Source organism: Apteryx mantelli, chromosome 5, assembly GCF_036417845.1.
Source record: "Apteryx mantelli isolate bAptMan1 chromosome 5, bAptMan1.hap1, whole genome shotgun sequence".
Taxonomy (NCBI): Eukaryota; Metazoa; Chordata; class Aves; order Apterygiformes; family Apterygidae; genus Apteryx; species Apteryx mantelli.
This window is the reverse complement of record NC_089982.1, coordinates 30,327,086-30,340,153: the sequence shown is the minus strand read 5'-3', so window position 1 is coordinate 30,340,153 and position 13,068 is coordinate 30,327,086. Positions and strand designations below refer to the sequence as shown.

The 13,068-nt window shown below is 37.3% G+C and overlaps 1 long non-coding RNA gene across 2 annotated transcripts in view; it reads right to left on the bottom strand.

The window, feature by feature from the left end:
- The window catches only part of LOC106491918 (uncharacterized), a 488,135-nt gene that overhangs the window by 191,727 nt on the left and 283,340 nt on the right, over positions 1-13,068 (bottom strand). For both annotated transcript variants that reach the window (XR_010884258.1, XR_001293830.1), the window contains exon 3: positions 2,142-2,301. This is a non-coding gene — a long non-coding RNA (uncharacterized lncRNA). The remainder of the gene's footprint in view (positions 1-2,141; positions 2,302-13,068) is intronic.

Sequence of the window (13,068 nt, the reverse complement as noted above, 5' to 3'; positions counted from 1 at the left end):
AAAAAGCTACTATTTCCATTCTGCAATTAAATATTTATCTTGACTTCTGCCCTTCCAACTTAAGAGCTCGTAAGCAAATGCAATCTAGCTACCCAAAGTGTATTTTCCTTGCAGACATCCAAAACCAGCAGGCACTCGTCATGTGTCTCCTTCCCTCTGCTCTGCTGTGAAGATTCCTAGAAGAAACCTGTAACACTCTTCCTGTTGGACTGAGAAAGAGGCATCAGGCAGGTGACTTGTCCTCCTTACCCAGATAAAAGCACCAAGTGAGCTGGTCAGCTGCTATCAGTCAGTGAACAGTTACTATTAGAGCAGTACACAGGCAAGGCAGGTTGGAATCAGATTGAGAAAAAAGCTACAAATATGAGAAGAGAAACTGTAAAAATCATATGCAGGTATTGGGGAAAAAGTGTTAGCTTTATATTCTTGCCTACACAGAGAATGAAATACAGCATAACAGACTGTAATAAATGATAATTTCAGCTTGGAAAAATATGGTTTTACTTATTTCTAACCTACACTAATGACACATTAAAAAAAATAATTCCACTGACAGCTGGAGAAAATGAAGTATTATTTATACAGATGATTTAGCCAAGGTGAGATGAATATGCTGTCAGAAAAAAACAGGAGAAAAATGAGGTTTCTGAGAGGAAAAAACTCTCAAACCATCCCTTTGGAAATGAGGATTTTAATAAAACTATTGTTTTACACATTAGAAAATGAGGCCATCAGGATATCTCATCATGTATTGCCTTTCAATAAGAAGAAAGTGCACTGTGGGAGGTGTTAGGGAAACTAGATGGGGATTCAAGGCAGTAGTTTGAATAGGGAGACGAGAGGGAGCAATGAGCATGGATGGAGCATTTCCCAGCAGCTTCCAGGAGGCATGATACCAGGATGAGAGTGTTTGTGTTCTGAGAGACAGAATTAGATTTTGATTTTCCACCAAAATTTCAAGGTTTTAAACATGGAGAGAAAAACCAGAGAACAGATTTATTAACTCTGAGTCTAGTGCCCTAGTGTAACACCAGCTCTTCATCAATTTTTTTGTCCATTTTCCCTCAGATATAGAGAGCTGCCACTTCTGCAGAAATACCACAGCAGTACCATGCAAAGGAAGAAGCAAGGTACTGAGAGCTTTTGCAAACATTAGGTAGCCACCGGACGCAACAGAGCATAATTTCTTGAGCACAGCCTTGAACACGTTAATCAAGGTGGCACAAATTAGCAAACTTGGGGCACAAATCAGCAAGCTGAGGGAGAAAGAGCAGTATAAGTATAAAATTCACCTCTTCAGTCTTCAACAGGGAAATGGAGCCTAACAGTAGCCAAAGCATTTATGTACTATAGTTCTGCTATTTGAAAGAAAAACAATCATCCATTTCTATGTGTCTTATTAATGTTTAATACCATTACTTGATTTGCCGATTGATGACAGGATTAAGCCCTAAAGGTATAACCAATTATAAAACACACTTTACTGAAAGGGAAAAAGCAGTAAGTTCAGCTTTTACTAGATATTTTTCCCATATGAGGAATAATCCCACAGACATCCTACCTAACTAAGGAGAGTTTATATTATATTTTCTCAAGAGAAACCACTCTATTTTAGCTAATGATAATGAATTAGAAGGCTGATCTGAGATCCTGCAATGGTTTTCATTTTGCAGCTGCAATACACCTGTGGAATTCATTGTCATCAGGTCATGTTCAGTGACTAGATTTTAAGAAAGCTGGAGAACTTGGTGATCATAAATAACATACCCTTGCAAACCAAAAACATTTAGAAGGATCTGATCATATGCTAAAGCCTATTTCAGGATTTCCCTTTAGAAATTATTTTTCCCTTGGACAGACCATGGTTGGAGATATATGTGTGTGTTGTTATGGTATCTTTTTGCACAATAGGTTAAGCAAAGATTATAACACTTGCAATATCCTTGCCTAGAAATGGAAATTGAAGTTGTATTACACGTTATTGTTTGTGTTTCTACAGAGTATTCTGAAACAACAGCAGTACTGTAAGGAACAACAACATAATGCAGAAAAGAAGGTGCCTGCATTTTCAAAAATCTGCATTTGTTATAGAAAAACACCACATAAGAAAAAAAGAAACTGTCAACATTCAGGTAACTCACCATAGGGGTTGACAGACACTGAAGTAGGGATCCTTCGCACTGGAAGCTGGCAGAGCACCCCTCCTTAAAAAGTCATCTTAGGCCCCATGGACTCAGCAGTCTTTGTTTTTGTCATGCTTCTTTTTAAGTCACACCACATAAAACTCTCTGGAGTAGGTACCTGTGGAAGTGATAGTGAAAGAAGATGTTTTTCTAGACTGTAGAATAGCTGAAAGATAGCTTTCAGAGAACAACCATTAGGTATATCAAACACGATCAGCTCAAACAAATGATCTGTGCAGACTGACACCACTGAACAACACAATTTGCTCAGACTATGTTCTTCTTCCTCCTCTTTTTCTCAGCTCCCTAATCCTCCATGTTATTAGCTTCTTTATTTTGCATCAGGAAATGCTGAGCACTATTTTAACCTATGCATATAATTTAAATTGCCATGATATAATTTTAATCAGTAGTGTGTCTCCAAATATGGATGTTTGGGAACTGATGTCTTTATGCACCACAGAGGGGTCTAACTGACTGATGAGATGCATGGACACTGCTTGTGTCCAGCAGTGTACACAGGCACACAGCTAAGTGAAGTAAGGCTAGGCTGACAGTGAGTATGAATACGGAATATCTGAAGGTCTTTATCATCTCCAGTTTCTATTTTTATACAACTGCTTATCAGATATGTTAAGTATTTAGAACTGATTTGCATTTCTATTTTCATTTGTCATGCAAAGGCTTTTTTTTCCTCCACCCAAATCAACAGCATTTAATACTCATTCCTGCTCTCTCACACTGAGTTGTTTGCCTTTCCCGAGGCACCTGTCAGATGCTGGAAAGACACGCAAGCAACTAAGTCATTGTTAGGAAGCTGAAGTTGCGCACTGCTTTGTTGTGTCAAATTATTTGGCTTTTTCTTCTAATCATACAGAATTCCAAGTGCTACAAAGACCACATATTCTCTGAAGGGGACTAGAGAAAACAGCTATTTCCAGGTGAATCAAGTCACGCTTCTCTGTTCTTCCGCTGCCATTGATCCCTCACGGAAATAAAACACACAATGCAAGAAAGGACTGCAGATGCCCCACGTTATTGCAACATGATAAAAACAAGCAACCTAACGTTCCAGCTGCACCCCTCTTGCAAAATACTTTAGAGTTAGCAATAGGTAAGCCACGGTCACATAGTACAATATTTGCAGTGATTCATTCTAAACAGAGAGGCAAAGGGAAGGATTTTCTCTGTCTAAACTCTTCATAATATTTTATAATTGTATGCATTTTTTAAATCCTCTTTGCTGTTCCCTTTTGTCTGTTTGCATTTCTCTTTGTGTTGTTTGCTAGGGAAGTGAGAACAGGTTCAGATAATCAAGTAAAATACAGAACAAATATAGGTTTTAAGGTTCTAGAGTTTTCATAAAACAGCTGGTTCTTTCTCTGTTTATTTTAATGTTTGGATTTGTGCACTTCCTTGTTTCAGCCACGTAGGTAGCAGACACACTCTTATTCAAAGTATTCTTCTTGTACTGTTTCTAAAATCAGCTGTAAATGAACTGTAACTGTGGAACTGTGATGGGAGCCCGTGCATTCTACTGTTGAGAGAAGAAGAGAAGCCCAAAACAAAAATGTGAAAAACCGGGAAAAAAGAAAGGCTAAGACAGAATGCCTCGTAGGTAGCTTCTAGCTGTTAGGAAGTGTGCTTTTCCCTTTGGAAAGTGTACTGAGGCAGTGTTAGGAAGGAAGCCAGATATACTGAAAAGCTGGCATCACACAGACCCAAAACCCAGCAGGAGGTCACTTAGCAGTACTAATATGCTGAAATAGCAGTCCTGCTGTTCAGACATAATATAGGGGGTTACTGATGAAATTACTGAGTTTTCTATTTCAAAAATTATGCTTGAATTTGAAGTTCCTAAGAGTGACCTTTACACTGATGTCTTTACATGGTCTGACTCCTGAAGTGGCTCAAGAAATTATTGTTTGTTTGTCTGAACTATGCCTGCTAACATACGTAAGAGTGTATCTTACTGTAAGTACTTTACCCTGGCCGTGGGCTGGATGTTAAAAGGTAATGTTAAACCACAATAAATTTTCAGATGGCTTGCACAGTTAAGAGAAGGCTGTCTGCCCTCCCATATTCTCCCCATGAGGAGAATCCTTGAAATCTGATTTTCTGTTCAGAGTTGTGCACATCAAGCACATCCTTGAACTCTTCACAGGGATCCTGCTCCTCAGTAGCTTCCAGGGCACAGCACTGAGTCTGACTGCTTCCTTGTCCTTTGAAAGTAGTGAACGCAACGCGAACAGCACAAACGTGGGATATTTCCTCTTATTTTTCAATCAGTTATTTTTGAACACCAAAGAAAAATAGGGGATGTGAGGGGTAATCTCCTTTTCTTTAATTCCTAAGTTCCCTTGATTTTAGCTGATACACACATCTTGATTGAGTAATTCAACATGCTAATCAGTACCAGAGACACAGCAGTCCACTCTGTTAAGTCTCAAAATTTCAAAACCTAAAATAGTAGAGGATGTATTACCATCATTCCCATAAAACTGTGATAACTGATAGTGTTTGGAAAGTCACTTACACCTTCAGTGCCTCTCAGCTCAAGCGAGCAGCTTTCCACATTAACCAGAAACTTGGCTGTCAGCCCTATTTGCCACCGACAAACCTAGTCCCTTGTTTCTTGGATTTGATTTCATTGTTTTACCATGATCATCTTATGGAACCAGTAGAAACAAAAGCTAAACAAAGCAAAGCACATAGGTTTCCTCAAGATTCCTCCCTAGAAAATTACTGTGGTGCAACCTAGGTCTTTTTTTAACTTTAGTAACTTTTAGCCCAAGAAACAATTCTCAGAAATCTTTGGCTTTGTACTAAGTGCTGTCCAGTCAGTCAGAGTTTTATTTAACTGTTAATTTTAGCAGTAGAGTGAAGACAACACCAAGTACTTTGAAATTTCACCCTAAAAGGGATGAGTTAGTGCCTTCTCTACTAAGCTCTCAAAAGGCAAATGAAGCTCTTGGTCCGGTGGGTGCCTGCAAACAATCCTAGCAATGCGTTTCATGTTCTTCCCTGCCTGTGGGCAGGCTGTCGAGCTGGGGACAGAGCTGTGCAGTTCTGCAGTACGGTGCCCCAGGTCACACCTCGCCCTCTGTTCAACATTGTTATTATTGCTACAGGACAGAAAAAGAAAGGGGCCTTTGAGACTATCATCAAAATGTACAGGAATTTCAGTTCGGCGGGACTTGAAAAAAGAATGTGAATTGAAATCTTGCCAAAAATTATACCACGCAAACAGCCAGAAAGGAATATTAGTGTTACTTTCAGCTTAACTATCCTTAGCATCACACAGAGGTTACTAAAGTTACTAAACCTTCAGAGGTTTCCCCCAATAATGGAGCTGTCTACTGGAGACGAACCTCGGCACAAGTGTCACTGCACATGACCTGGTTACATTTGCATCAACTTCCTCCTTTCCAACAATTGTGTGAAACTTATCCAGGCACCCCAAGCAACGTGTGTCCTCTACACAAGTAAAATTAAGCTCCAGTCACATCTTCTGGAAGACTAAAAGCTAATTAAAAAGATTCTTTCTTCAACAAAAGTTACTTCAGGAAAGAAAAAAACCTCTAACAAAAAAAAAAAAAGAGGTGTTGGCTGACAGAAGCAATGAGGTTATTAGCAAGAGAATCAGAAACACTCAAGGTAAAAAAGGGAGAAGATAAATTAAACATTCATATTTTATCTCAATTTCTGAAATATATGTTCTTAAGCCTACTTTGAAGTATGTGATTAAATTTGCCCAAACCTTTTTATCTTTCCTTGATTGCTAAAGTCTTCTATCAGTGCAGAGCATGTAGCTGATATTGTATATCATCAAACTTGTTTCTTTATCTTCAAAAGTAACAACTAAACTTGTTATGAATAAACATAAACAGGGTGCCTGTTCCTCGTTTATTAAATATAAGCTGTAATAAAGAGCGAGGGAGAGAGAGAGCGCATTCTGTAGCAAAGCAGCAATGGAAAATGCTGCACTCTCAGCTCATGAAGAAACATAGGCTACTGAATTTGGGACATGTGGAGGAATATGTGACCTGAGATGAAGAACGAATGGGGTTTTGAAAAGGGAGGATGACTCCAGCAAAGTCTCACAGTAACCCAATGACATGTTATTTTTGCCTGCATATTTGGCGGCCTTTCTTTCAGGATGTAAAGAAGTATGAACGGTGATGTTGCTGATATAAGCTGACTCCCTCTGGCACAGTGACTTTACTTGAAGTTATGACTCAGAGGGTGTTGGTAAGTACAAAATGAAAGAGAAATGTAACCACAAATATAACCAGACAAAAAAAGCCTCATAAGACCCATAGCAAAATATTCCAATATAATGCAACATAAATGTATCAATAAAGTATAATGAACAATTCCACATTGTTGCATAGCTGTGTAATTTACAGAGTTGCCATAAGATAATAGTTTTGAAGAGCCTGCGAAAAGACTGGCAATTTGCATATAATTGTCAATAATGTTTTCCCATTTACTAGATGAAGTTTTTGTTTTTCATAGGATAGAGTTATTGGAATTCAATTTGCAGTCTCTGTTTTTATGACTTTTCTATACAGTACTTTATTATTTAGAAATAAACATGGAATTTTAGATGCAGTTTTCTATCTTGTGCCCCAAGGCAAAAAATACAGATTACCTTTTCACTAGAAATTAATAAATAAAAATAAACAAAATAATACAAAAAGAATTAAAAAACCCACTTCTTTGGGTTTTAGTTCATCTATTTGTAAACATTTATCCAATTATTTATTTATAGTTCCAATGAAGTAAACATCCTTATTTATCTTAGAGCAAAGTCAGGATTCAAATTCCAATTCATTAAACTCATGGGGTTGAATTTATCATAATTTTGACCTATCTTAGAATGGTTACATTAACGATAACACATTTGGTAGTGAATGACTGGACAGTGTTAGAAGAATATTTATATTTAACATCATGTTTGATATGGGAGAGTGATTTACAGTATCATGAACAATATTCTTTCTTTGCAGGAGCATGACTGGGGATGAAATCCTCAGCCTATTGAAATCATGGCAATTCTCCCAGTGGTATAATACAGTCAGGATTTCAATATAGAAGATTTATTTACATTTAACTCTTACATTTTTTTGTCTTTCATTTTGTCCTTGGTTTTTGTTCCTTAGATATACTGATAACAACAAGCAGGCGATGGATATTTTCCATAGCAATCCTACTCATTCCTGTCCCTCATGTTGACTTCAGAGTGAAAACTTGTATAAAGTTAATAAACCTGTAGCTGATAAAGGGATCATTCAAAGGATTAAATAATCAGATGCTAACATCAAATTTTAGAGATCATATTCTGCCCTTATTTCATCATTTGGTGAACATCAGTGGCAAGCAATACTTATTTTGAATCTGTTCTCTGGCAAAATATTTGTGATTCAACTATACATAGTAAGCAGGTCTCAGAGTTTGATGCAAGAAATGTAGCTTCCATAGCCATTTATTTTCTTAGAAGTGAAATTAATTTAGCTTGCTGTGTAATGGTATTTTATATCTCATGTAAAAGTAAATATATCATATAGCATTTCCATGACATTTCTGGTTTATATTGCGATTTCTTTATTCTAGCCACTGAATCTATTAAAAATTCTGAAGTTTTATAATACATTTTATTGCATAGTACATATTTGATAGTGTAAACCAATCTGTCACAAGAAGTTGTAGTGAACAGTCACTATTTTGGTGGGGAGGTTATATAGTTAACTCATGATAATATATGTATGTATAAAGTACATGCAAAGTATGTATTTGCCACCTGAAGGTGGCAAAAAATATTTTTAATTAATTATCCACTATTTCCTTAGTTGTTACTAGGAAACCACAAATAAGATCCTTTTGTCCTTTTTCATGTATCTTGGCAGAATAAATAAATACCAATTTTATACATATGCACACAGCAACTACAGTATGCTTTTTTCTTTTACAAATGCTTTTTTCTTTTACAACAGTATATCTGCATTTTGTGCATCTCACTTGTGTAGTGTCTGCAATTAAGTATGTAAATTTGAAAGCTTCATCTATAAATGATTTAATAGATATCTCTGTAGCAATCTGTGTACATATACCTTCCTGACAGTTTGCAACTGAATGAAACATGCATGCAAATAAGGCTCACACCTTTGTGCATGAACTCAAGTTCCAAAGCTTGCAAAGCTCGGGCAAAACATGCTATCGCATAGTACAGTTGGAGTCCAAGTTTGGAGTCTTCCAAACATCACGTATCATCTCTTTAGGGGTTCCCCTCCTCAAACATCTAATCTGCTTTAGCTTTAAAATGTGTGTTTTTCAGTGTACCCTTCGAAAAGAAGAGAGGAAATGTAGCCAGTGTTTCCACGTCTAAGGTTTTCTTTCAGCCTGTATATTCCAGTCAATTTTCTCCAAGGCATAATTCACGGGACATTCATGGACAGCAATGTCGCTGAGATTATACTTCTGTCTCCATAGATGAAATGGCACAAATACCAAAAGTGTGCACAAATACAGACTTGATTGTAGTCGGCTATCAGTAATCTTCTTTGGATGCTTGCCCCACACAATATGACCATACAACACCTTTGTAGTTACCAGCAAAGTGCAGTGGAAATACATAGCTTCTCAAATAAATCTTACAGCACAGCGTAGGATGATTCCCTACTAACTTGTGGATATGAGCTGCAAAAAAGGTCAAGCCTCACACCGTCCTTTTAAGATGAGCTGAACACTGGCTCTGAATAGAAAGATTTAATACCAGAGTGAGCACCTACCTAGATAAAACTACAGGGAGGATACTGTTTTGAAAATATAACCCTTAGCTCCTTCATCAAGATTTTGCCTTTATTTACTATTCTTCTGCCTCAAAAGAAAAAAAAGAAACCAGGCCCTGTTGAAATCTTATAACTGTATAATATTTCTTTCTTAAGAAATATATATAATATTTCTTTCTTAATACCTCTATGCACAGCAGTGCTTTAATATGGCAGGTGTAACTTGGGCTGAGTCCTTTATCTATCACATACTGCATGCATGCTACAAAAGAAATAAATAATTCATGAGCACAGCTCCATGTGATATGTTTGATATATGAACCCTTTTCTGAAGTGGAATATATGCCATGTATCATGGTACCGAGATATGATTTTTTTATTGCATAAAAAAACTATTTAAATTTTATTCATCTTTCATGACACACTAGGTGCCCATAGGGCATTGAGTATTGAGAACATTTTTTTTTTTTCCCCGAGAGTAGTCCATTATCTGTGGTATCAGTCAATTTGTGAAAATATTTGTGAACACTGGACAAATTTAGTAATTACGCAACCAGTAAAAATGGGATTTCTTTCCAGAAAATTCAAAATATTCCATTTTGACATAGCTAAGAAAAATAGATAGACTTTTCATTTCTGAATACTTCTAAATATATTGAGCTTTTATTCAAAAGAGAGAGAAAAAGAGAGAGAGAGAGAAGGTAGATAGTAAAGGACTATGTGATTTAAAAATAAAATACCATGGTGGCAACCTTCTCTCATTTCCCCACAAGCTTCTCTCTTTAATATTGCCACTGAATGAAAGACTCATTGCTCAAAAAGCTACTACTCTCAACTGCCCCTCTTAGATATCAAATTCCTTTCTGCTGTTTTTCGCTATTCTTGATTCCTTCCCCTCAGAGGGGGAAGGACCTTTGTCCTGCCTTTCCAGGGTCTTATTAGTAGTCCATACCTCCCTCCCTCAAGCTTGCCACTCATCCCAGCCAGAGATGCCATGTCCTCTGCAGCTGAAATGCTTTCTTCTCGTCTGTCAGTGTATTCCTGAGGGGGAGCTCTGCAACATTTCCCTCCTTCTCCCCTTCCTCTTGTGAGTACATTCTTTTTTTTTAAACAAAAAAAAAAAGCTCTGTCCTTTCTTGATTTACATAGAAAAAGAGAAGTCCATGACAGTGGATGACATGCAGCGCTTGTAAGAGGAAGCAAGGCTAGAGATAGACCTTTGGGGGAGCTAAGAGTGAGTTAAAACAACAGCATAAAATAACAGTCAGAAATCCTAAAGCTAGCTAAACCCGAGAGAGAGATTAAATGTGCACTTTTGATAAACTGTACAAGCTTTACAGCTTCTGCCTCACTCCCACAATGTCTTAGGAACAGACTTTATCATGTGTTGTTTGCATATTAGACATCTGTAACTCCATAAAGATGCCCTAGAGACCAGTTAAGCAGCAACAGGAATGTTTTTGTGGGTGTGTTGGGTTAGAGGGTTCAGTAGCTGAGAGAAACTTCAAGAACAAAGCAAAAATGGTAAGAAATGGCGGATGGTAAGAATAATGACTACTGGGGAGCAGCCACTTGCGGGTTTCTTACCCAGTTTGCAAAAACCTGCTGTTTTTTAAGAGCTGTAGTTTCTTAATAAAAGTGTTTTCTTTTTCATGTCTTATCTGTATATTTCTACTATTAATGTATTTCTATTATATATGGACACCTGAGAAAGAGCCAGAGTCATGTTTTTTTGGCTTTTTGGTTACATTTTTGTTAATTACTCTCTTGTCAATAACGCATGCTTGAGATTCTTCAGGGCGGTGTTTGCTTTGCCCTTTTATACAGTCTGTCTGAGAGGGCATCTGCTGAGGTCCCACGAGCAGCCCCTTTGCCACAGCCAATACCCTGAGGCTGGGCCCTTACCGCCCTACCTGCAGTCAGCAACGCACCCAGGAATAACCCCCCATCCAAAGAGATCTTCTGTAGTGCCCTGGCGCTCCCTTCCTCCCTGTCTGGTTTCCTTCCTCAGAAAACGGGAACGTGCCGGAGAAACCGTACACTCAGATTTCATCCCTGTGTGAACGGAGGACAGGAGTGACATGAGCCCCAAGGCTTACGAGCTGGGTCCCCTCGCTTAGGTACCGTCACTGTAGCTCTTTCAGGTGGAGCTCAAAAGAACAGGACTCCAAAAGAAAAGGACTCCAAAAAGTCAAACAAGCAGCAGACGAACTGCAGTGACAAAAGTTGTTTCAAAAGTAGACAGGACATATTAGGTGCTGGAAGGGAGAGTTCTTAGGTTATAAGAGAAAAGCAAAGCTTACACATGTGGCCTTGCTTCAGCACAGCAGCGTCCCGGGATCCCCTTCCTGTCACTGCACTGGGCACCCAAAAGCTTCTTTCACACTCCTTTCATAAACTTTGCCTACCATAATTGTCTTCTCTATCTGCTCACGGGTCTAAAATGGTAGTCTTTCCATATATTAGCAGTTTTTGCTTTGTATCAAGGTGAAAAACTTTCAGGTGAAAAATACTATTTTCATTTCCCGTTCTGAAATAGAACCCGATTTCTTAAGTTTTACTGATTCACACCAGAGAGAGGAGTGGGTAAAAGCTGCTCTGGTTTTCTTAATAATAATGGAAACATTCATAAGACACTGGTGATAAAATTTCTAATGTTATCATACTTCTTACAGCCAATACTGTGTATTTCTAATAATTCTGAAAAATGCTTGGATGCCCTAAGTTCCTTCAACATTTTAATTGCCCTGTGAAATGTCATGATTGAGAAAGACAAAATGGATGCATGTACTAGATGTATTAGAAAACACCCATGGAAAATGCTGGAGTTAGGAGATAACATCATTAAAGTAATTAATTTCAGATTCCTTTCCTTACAGAATATTATAAAATTGTTGAGGGAGGAACTTTCCTTCTTTTCCACTGATAATATTTTTGTCATAAAATGCAAAGATTGTTCTGTTCTATTTTTCAATCCAACAGTACAGAAGGATAACATATTCTAAAAATATCATATTAAAAAAGGGGGGGGAAAAGTCAGTATTTGTACTGTAGGAGTTGTTACGGTGCCAATGTTCATCAGTTTTACAAGAGAGTTTTAAATAAGGACACAAAGCAGCAGCTCATGGCAGTTGTTAATGGTGAGTACACTATCTCACTGCTTGTCTCTTTATGCCTTCTAATGCATACAATATCAAATTTCAGTGTGATTTACTGCCCATTTCTCCAGACTTCACTGAGTACAAAATTCAAATTTGGATTGGAATTTCAGACACTGTAAAGCACAGAGAGGATCATGAAATGTATTTGGATATTCCTTCACAACTATCAGCTCATTCACATAATCTCTGGTTAATAAAACCATCTCAAAAATCTTTTTCACTGCAGCAAACTTATGAGATGATGTTTTTGTACCATGTTATTCTTTTTCTTGTAGAAGACTATTTTTGTTTGCATTTGTCGAATTCTTTTGGAATACAGTAAGAAATCTACTATAGACCCAAAGGTTCAGATTTCAGTATGGTGATTATCTCTGTAACAACATAATATAAAGAAATGCTGGAAACAGGTACTTACAGGATACTTCAGCTTTGCAAGTAAAGACCAGAGAATCAAACTTTTAACAACAGCTACTAATAATGAGGCTTTGATAATGGGATAGTTGACAGTGACAAAAAAGTCACAAATCCAGGAGAAAACTTTGTTTTAATTTGACTTTAGCATATATTCAGTATTATATGATAAAACAAGAATAAATTTTATCTAATGGAGTTATATGATAAAAAACTATTAACAGAGCAAGTTGACTGCAAATTGATTTGGTTAAGTAACACAAGGTTCAAGGATTTTTAAGTTTCAAAAGGACAAGCTTTAACAACACAGAGTAACTAGCTAGTAAAGATAAGGAGATAGCAGAGTTCAAGTACTTGACTAGAGCAGAAAGCAATGGTTTTTAAAGACAAAGTTTAAAACTTATCAGAAATTGCCAGCATGAGTAACAGAAAAAAAAGTATGAAGGAAAAGGCTCCAAGTGCAAAAGAATACAAAACTATTCCCAAAAGCTGAATCAAAACAAGCATATATTTTGGAGGTCT